This window comes from Ochlerotatus camptorhynchus, unplaced genomic scaffold (assembly GCF_037179485.1).
Source record: "Ochlerotatus camptorhynchus isolate MF236.1 unplaced genomic scaffold, CSIRO-AGI_Acam_v1.1 ptg000211l, whole genome shotgun sequence".
NCBI classification, from domain to species: Eukaryota; Metazoa; Arthropoda; class Insecta; order Diptera; family Culicidae; genus Ochlerotatus; species Ochlerotatus camptorhynchus.
The window spans coordinates 3,752,446-3,761,339 of record NW_027040701.1 but is presented as its reverse complement, the minus strand read 5'-3'; the positions used below and the strand labels follow the sequence as shown (position 1 = coordinate 3,761,339).

Below are 8,894 nucleotides of genomic sequence, written 5' to 3'. Positions count from 1 at the left end.
TTACAGTAACAACTGTAAGTCATCTTCGGCAGCCACCTTTTCCCTAGTCCATTCATCGATTTGCTTCACCAGCTCCTCCGAGAGTTCCCGCTTCCAGCCATCGGCCTCTCCTTTCCTGATCAACCTAAAAATACACATCTTTTAATCAGAACCAAAGTTGTACAAGAATTTACTCACATTGTGTTCATCGAAGGATTATTTTTCATCGATTGAAATGACAGATGCTGACATAGTTTCTCAACCTGATCCTCACTGTAACTTTTACCGAAAAATGAACATACCTGGCAGATGACCAGTTTGAGATCCTGTAGGAAGCATATAGTTTATACGATTCTTTCACTTAATATTCAAATAAATCACCTTCTTCATATCCTCATAACTGATCAGCAGAACGTTATCCAGGTGGTTCAAAGCGTTAAACTCGAGCACGTGTTGGTGATACGGAGTATAAGATATGAGATTATTAGTGAACAATTGAACATACTGCTCCATTGTTCCATGGTATCTCGAAATTGCCTGTTGGTGATGGAAGAAAGACACGGCCACGGATTTTACATTTCGATACACGTAGATGATCTTTGGCTTCACGGTCCACATCGTATCCGGTAGAAGCGATGCTGGGATGTGCGTTTTGATGAATCTTGGATTCGACATCTTCTCAACAGCCATCACACTGTCGATTTCATCGCTGAAGAGACTATATCTGTAATTAACCCTGTATGAATTAATACTTGCGCATTTCATTCAGCTTTCTTAATTTTACTCCAGAAACCGAAACCGCTTGCGGAGCTTAATATCACGTGCCAAGTCGTACTTCAAATGGTTACAGATCAACCAAACCATTTCTGCCGTCCATGTTGTTCCACTTTTCGGGTAAGAAACAACCCACACGTCATCCTTTCGCACTTGCAGGTCTTTTATGCGTTGACCTAGATTTTGATAGCTTGATGCATGAAATAAACTTTATCTATAGCTAAAGTTTGTTAATGAATTAATATTCATGAATCTTACCGCCTTACCATAAAATATGGAACAGGTTCCTTGAGTGAACCTCGGAAGGGTACATTTGAATAAGTTTTGGTTCGGACGAGTACATGATCTTGGGCGGCTTGTGTTTCACGAACCAGTTGGTAGGCAGGATCGGAAACATTACTATATTCAAGCTCCATTGCGTTACGACGTATCGGTTGATACTGAGTGTAGCGATTCAATGAAACCAACTATTACGATGTGATTCTACTGTTCTTGTACTAGCTGAAAGAGTATGAGTATGGCCCCAACAAACAATTGAGAGCTCTTATAAAACACCTGAGTTGATCAAACGTTGAATAATAGCTTCCAGAGTTGAACAAGAATGTAGTTGTATTGCCATTTGATTAAAAGTTTTAAAAGCTGTTGGAGCACTCTTAAATGATTGTTTACGTTCGGTTTAACTATATGTTTTATAAGACCTACGTTAACTTTTATAGCACATTAGTTAAACTGATTCACAAGAGCTATACAGAACGTGGAATAAACGCATCAAAACAAACCATTGGGAGCTCTTATACAACACCTGAGGTGATCAAACGTTGAATAATAGCTTCCAGAGTTGTTCAAGAATGTAGTTGTATTGCCTTTTTGTTTAAACGCTTCAAAAGCTGCTTGGAGCACTCTTAAATGATTGTTTACGTTCGGTTAAACTGTTTGACAGGAGCCATATAGGATGTGGAATAAACGCATCAAAACAAACCATTGCGAGCTCTTATACAACACCTGAGTTGATCAAACGTTGAATAATAGCTTTCCAGAGTTGTACAAGAATGTAGTTGTATTGCCATTTGGTTAAACGCTTCAAAAACTGCTTGGAGCACTCTTAAATGATTGTTTACGTTCGGTTAAACTGTTTGACAGGAGCCATATAGGATGTGGAATAAACGCATCAAAACAAACCATTGGGAGCTCTTATACAACACCTGAGGTGATCAAACGTTGAATAATAGCTTCCAGAGTTGTTCAAGAATGTAGTTGTATTGCCTTTTTGTTTAAACGCTTCAAAAGCTGCTTGGAGCACTCTTAAATGATTGTTTACGTTCGGTTAAACTGTTTGACAGGAGCCATATAGGATGTGGAATAAACGCATCAAAACAAACCATTGGGAGCTCTTATAAAACACCTGAGTTGATCAAACGTTGAATAATAGCTTCCAGAGTTGAACAAGAATGTAGTTGTATTGCCTTTTGGTTAAAAGCTTCAAAAACTGCTTGGAGCACTCTTAAATGATTGTTTACGTTCGGTTAAACTGTTTGACAGGAGTCATATAGGATGTGGAATAAACGCATCAAAACAAACCATTGGGAGCTCTTATACAACACCTGAGTTGATCAAACGTTGAATAATAGCTTCCAGAGTTGAACAAGAATGTAGTTGTATTGCCTTTTTGGTTATAAGCTTCAAAAGCTGCTTGGAGCACTCTTAAATGATTGTTTACGTTCGACCAACCACCAACCACAATTTTGTTGCTAAAAATAGCACAAGTGATAGGCATGTTTATATAACCATAAGGCAATGATTATTCAACTGCAAGAGAAGTTACTCAAGATGAGCTTGATATACTTCTCTCATATGATCAAAATTTGTATTCAAGAATAGAGCAGATGGAAACAGAAGCGGCTGGCAATCCGGGATCATGAGTTCGAATCTTGCTTCGAGAAACCTTTGGTGGAGTAGAGGTAAATTATATATAGGTGTTATATTAATAAATGCAAACATTAATTTAAGACATATATCATATAATCAACGATAACATTTCTAGATAAATTCTCTCAATTAATTATTAGAGAGATTAATTGAAAGAATATCAATCAAAGATTAAACAGATGCCTGTTGCTACTTCCTCCATGATCACAGAATGTAAATTATGGCATAATTACATATTTTTTCAATGTGCACAAATAAATTAAATTAATAAAAACTGTACAAGCAATTATTTTGGCGTACCACGACAATTGTTAAACTAATTTTAATCTGTGAATATTGTGAGTACTTACACAACGGTTATTAAGGAGTCATTAAAAAGTGCTATAAACGCTTTTCACCGCTTGCTGTACAATGATTATTTAGGAGTCATAAAAGAGTGCAACAAACGCCTCTCAGGTTTACTCTCTACTAAATTTCAAAGCAGCTGTCAAGAAGTGTCTACAAACGTTGTATAAGCGCTTTCACCAAAATAATAAAGCTTGAGTTTAAATATGCATCTATAAACGTTGTATAAAATTTGCTTCTATCCGGTTATTAAGGAGTAATTGAAAAGTGCTATAAACGCTTTTCACCGCTTGCTGTATAGTGATTATTTAGGAGTCATAAAAGAGTGTAACAAACGCCTCTCAGGTTCAATCTCCAATACATTTCGAAGCTGCTGTTAGGAGGTGTCTACAAACGTTGTATTAGAGCTTTCACCAAAATAATAAAGCTTGAGTTTAAATATGCATCTATAAACGTTGTATAAAAGTTGCTTCTATCCGGTTATTAAGGAGTCATTGAGAAGTGCTATAAACGCTTTTCACCGCTTGCTGTATAGTGATTATTTAGGAGTCATAAAAGAGTGTAACAAACGCCTCTCAGGTTTCCTCTCTACTAAATTTCAAAGCAGCTGTCAGGAAGTGTCTACAAACGTTGTATAAGAGCTTTCACCAAAATAATAAAGCTTGAGTTATTTATTTAGGAGTCATAAAAGAGTGTAACAAACGCCTCTCAGGTTCAATCTCTAATACATTTCGAAGCAGCTGTTAGGAGGTGTCTACAAACGTTGTATTAGAGCTTTCACCAAAACAATAAAGCTTGACTTTAAATATGTATCTATAAACGTTGTATCAAAGTTGCTTCCATCCGGTTGTTAAGGAGTCATTGAAAAGTGCTATAAACGCTTTTCACCGCTTGCTGTACAATGATTATTTAGGAGTCATAAAAGAGTGCAACAAACGCCTCTCAGGTTTCTTCTCTACTAAATTTCAAAGCAGCTGTCAAGAAGTGTCTACAAACGTTGTATAAGAGCTTTCACCAAAATAATAAAGCTTGAGTTTAAATATGCATCTATAAACGTTGTATAAAAGTTGCTTCTACTCCTATACCGCGTATACATATAATGCTGTAGTTGAACAGGTTCTCCAAACCAGTGTAAACAAGAGTTTTACAGAAGTTGTAATAAACAAATTGTGCAGTTATTATTCAGCATGCAGTTGAATAAAATCACAATGGAAGCGTTTCTTCAACAAGAAATTGATTTTGGGTAAACGTTTTACTGAATACGTTAGACAACACCTTTGTGTTTCAGCTGTATAGGTTCTCCAAACCAGTGTAAACAAGGGTTTTATAAAAGTTGTGGTGAACACATTGTGCAATTATTATTCAACATGCAGCTGAACAAAATCAAAACGAAAGCGTTTCTTCAACTGGAAATTGTTACTTGGGGCACTCATTGAGATAACATACATCTGGTACTAGCGAAGTAATCGAATTGTGAGGAAATTAGTGATGATGACCATGATAGTTCGGTGGTTCGAGCACAACATAAGTCATTATTGCTTTATTATCGTTAAATGACGGTGCAATTATGTATAATATTGACCGTGTTTGGATCGAGTGAAGGTAGTTTCTTATCACACTTTAGTGGCTTTGAATTATCTATCTCTATGTCGGTATGTATTGATTCTATCTATTTATATAAACATGAATTTCTGTCTGTCTGTCTGTCTGACCCTTATAGACTCGGAAACTACTGAACCGAAGGGCGTGAAAATTGGTATGCAGGAGTTTTTGGGGCAGAGAAAGGTTCTTATGATTGTCCGAGACCCCTCCCCCTATGAAAAGGGGGGCTCCCATACAAATTAAACATAAATTTCTGCATAACTCGAGAACTAATCAAGCAAATGGAACCAAATTTGGCATGTGGAGGTCATAGGGGGTAGCCCCTAATAAGAAGGAGGGGAGGGGGGGCTACGTACAATATAGCATGTTTTTTTTTAATTCAAGTTTATTATTTTAACTCAAGTTTATATTGAATTCCGAGCAAGGCCGGGCACACTCAGCTAGTGGTTCATAAATAATGAGAAATCCATAGAAACTCTAGAAATATTAATGAGGAATAGAAATGATGAAGTATTCGATTTTTTCACAGTTGTCATTCTCGCATTTATCGCAAGGACCCGACTCTAATTGAAAGGTCCCGCTATTTATACCCTTCGGAGTGTTTAAACACCCTCCAAAGGCACGCCCCTTTGTCAGTCAAAATTGAATTCCTTAGCAACAAAATTAAGGAATGACACCGATAATGACCATGCATCAGAACCCTAGTTTTAACCAATGACATTTATATAAGGTCTGGGCCAACAGGCACCTTGCTGGTGTTAGAAGCAAAAATGTTGTAAACATTGCTGAACATCTGCGAACAGATAGATATACGTCACTGCCAACATACTGAGAACAGATAGATATACGTCACTGCCAACAGCTGTTTCGTGTAAAAAGATAAACATTGCAATATAATACGAACACCACTAACCATTTGCACATTTCACTAACACCAATAAGCCCTTTGGCCCAGACCTTATATAAACGTCATTGAGTTTTAACCACTTCAAACTAGGGAACAGCGAATAGAAGATTAGGAATCACATAGATGAAGACTAACTAACTCATTTTTCCTTGCTTCAAGATCATCCTCGGTGGACAAAGCCGAGTCTTGTCACTATCAACAAGGCATAAAAAGTAACAAGGGCTAAGATGTGTTCCTTGGATTACTGAAAAATCCTGTTCCCCTAGTTTGAAGTAGTCAGGACTAGGAATCGGTGGTAGATCTTCCGTAACGTACCACGAAAAGGTGATCTACCCACGCTACGGGGCAGCTAACCAGATTATGGAAAGTCAAAACCTGTCGAATCATCAGCACACATTGCGCAGCTTGTGAGGAGTTATTTGCGAAGACAACTGTACGCGACGAAACCAGGAGATTCGTCGTCAATCTGCTGAAAAAGGATTTCCTCATCGAGAAACTTGGCGAATCAAGGTCCACTGCTTAGCTTGGAGCGTAGATGTTCAGCAAACCCCGAGCTGAGAAATATGTAAATAGAATTTATTCAGGAGTATCTGGGTATCGGACACTCTACAACCAGCCTCCTGCAAAATGTCAACAGGGCTCTCGTTAAATGATGCTTTAATGGTCGGACCTGTCATACAGGATGACGTCGCAGGTGATGTTACCAAAATGTACCGCATGATTTGTGTATGTGGTCCAGATCCGAAACTCCAGATGATTGTATGGTTGGGTCCCGACAATCAAATCATCCGATCGTTTGATTTGACCACCGTAACTTACGGAACCGCATCCACTACCTATATGACTACAAGGTGTCTGGTGAAGCTAGCAGAAGATGAAAAGCAGTCACATCCAGTAGCGGCAAAAGTGCGGAAACACGACTTCTACTTGATTTAATGCATTCTGGAGGTCTTACACTGAGAAAGCAGAATTCAAATTGCGAGGAGATTTTGCTGCACGTTCCGAAGCATCTGCGGGACGATTGGACGATTTTGACCCTGGAATCAGCTGATTTCACTGTAAAGAATCTGGGATTGCAGTGGGAACCACGAAGGGATTGGTATCACTTCAACACACCGGAATGGACTGAATCAGGAACCATAACCAAGTGAATTGTTCTCTCGAACATCTCTAGATTGTTCGATCCTCTGGGATTGATTGGTCCTGTTATCGTTCAAGCCAAACTGTTCGTCCAGGAATTGTAACTGGGATGATCCACTGAACAATGATCTACTAGAAATATGGCTGGAGTAGAGAAGAAACATGATCAGGTTGAATGGATTAACGGTTCCACGCTGGGTTGGAGTTACCAAATCGTTGGAAAGATCGAGTTACATGGATTCTGCGATGCTTCGAAGAAAGCCTACGGGCCTACATCAAAACCGGAAGATGACACAGTTGAAGTTCACTTCTAGATAGAGCTGGAATTAGGGCGTAAAAGCTTTTGTAAACAATGACTCCTCTCGATGATTTCTATCCAAGGCTCACCCACTCAAATGAACGTCCCCAACGGGTAGGGGAAGACCTCTCCTTGCAGTTGGTTATGTTGGTTTGCGTGGGCGTGCCTTGAGTTTCGAGAAATCATCGAGATAAGTCATTATTTACAAAAGCTGTTACGCCCTAATTCCAGCTCTATCAAGTCTTGTTCACATCAAAATCTCGAGTTGCTCCCCTCGAAAATCTCAAGAAGAAGAAGAAGAACAATAAGAAGAAGAAGAAGAAGAAGAAGAAGAAGAAGAAGAAGAAGAAGAAGAAGAAGTCATCTCTTTCAATATCTCGCCTCGAACTATCATCAGCACTACTACTTGAATACATTAGAATCGTTCTTCTGGATGGATTCCACTATCGTGGCATCGATACCATCCAGATGGAAAGAGTTTGTGGCAAATCGCGTATCAGAAATCCAGCACATCACCAAGGACGGAACCTGGAATCACGTTTCCAGGACGGAGAATCCAGCAGATATTATATCTCGTGGAATGGCTCTACCACAGTTGCAGTACGAGTCCCTTTTATGGAATGGACCTCACTGGCTGTTGCAAGATGAAGCAAACTGGCCAACAGCTGAACCAACCCAGAGCGAACTTCATGCGTCGATTTTGGAGGACGGCTGGTACGCTTGGCACAGATGGAATGCTTCCCCCAAGAGTATTGTGATTTGTTGAAAGTTCAAGGTTCTTCGAGAATTGCATCTCTGAATTCAAAGATTGTAGATGGCATTATATGCGTTGACGGTCGGTTACGAAACGCTAAGATTCCAACTTGTAGAAAGCATCCGTACATATTAGATCATCGTCATCCACTTACCATGCTCATCATGACTGAGTACCTCGAGAATCTATTTCACGCTGGCCAGCAACTACTGGTCTTATCCGTACTTGGGAAGTACTGGCCTACACACATCCGAAATCTAGCGAGAAAAGTGTCGTACGCTGCTTTCGTACCAAATCGAAGTTCCATCGAGCAGCTAATGTCAACGTGTTGGCATCGATCTCTGTGGTCCATTTCTGGTCGCTTATCCTCAGCGTCGCCGGGATCGCCTTGTTATATGCCTCGTCGTTGTCTGTAAATCGTCATAAAAGCAGTGCACCTGGAGTTAGTGACTGACCTAACAACACTAGCTTTTCTAGCTTCCATCAGGCGATTTTCGTCTCGATGTGGAAAATCTGTCATCATTATGTGCGACAATGCCAAAAACTTTATCGAAACCACACGCAAACTCTTCATCAGCCAAGAATTCTTCGAAGGTTTGTGGGATAGTGCTGTAAAATCATTCAAATCACTACTGAAGAGAAAGATAGGATCACGAAGCTTGATGTATGACGAATTTCAGACTGTTTTCACACGGATCAAATCAGTTCTGAATACTCGTCCGCTAACCCCAATCAGCAACGACCCGAGTGACTATGAAGCTCTCACACCGGGTCACTTTCTCATCCAACGTCCGCTGACAGCAATTACGGAACCCAATCTTGAAAACCGCTTATTGACATGGCAGCAATATCAACATTTGTGTGGGAGATGAGATGAGGTGCCGTAATTAAAACTTATTATAACTCATAACTAAATGAACGGGTGAAATTAAAATATAGCATGATGAAAGAAACTTGGGCTATTTTCAGCATCCGGGTTAATACTTAACCATACCTTTATATTAACCTCATAGAGTGGAACCCACCTACACGGTTGGAAAAAAGTACCCAAAAGTAAGTTCTTTTCACTCATCTCGGCACTATAGTGCAGGAACCCAAAAGTAGGTGAAGCGGGTCAAAGTAGTTTTCATTTACTTGTGTGCAATTCGTATGGAATTTTCCATTAGCTT

The 8,894-nt window shown here is 39.5% G+C and overlaps 1 pseudogene; it reads right to left on the bottom strand.

Moving 5' to 3' along the window:
* Window positions 1-1,150, bottom strand: LOC135703205 (luciferin sulfotransferase-like; annotated as a pseudogene).
* Window positions 1,151-8,894: the final 7,744 nt, after the last annotated feature.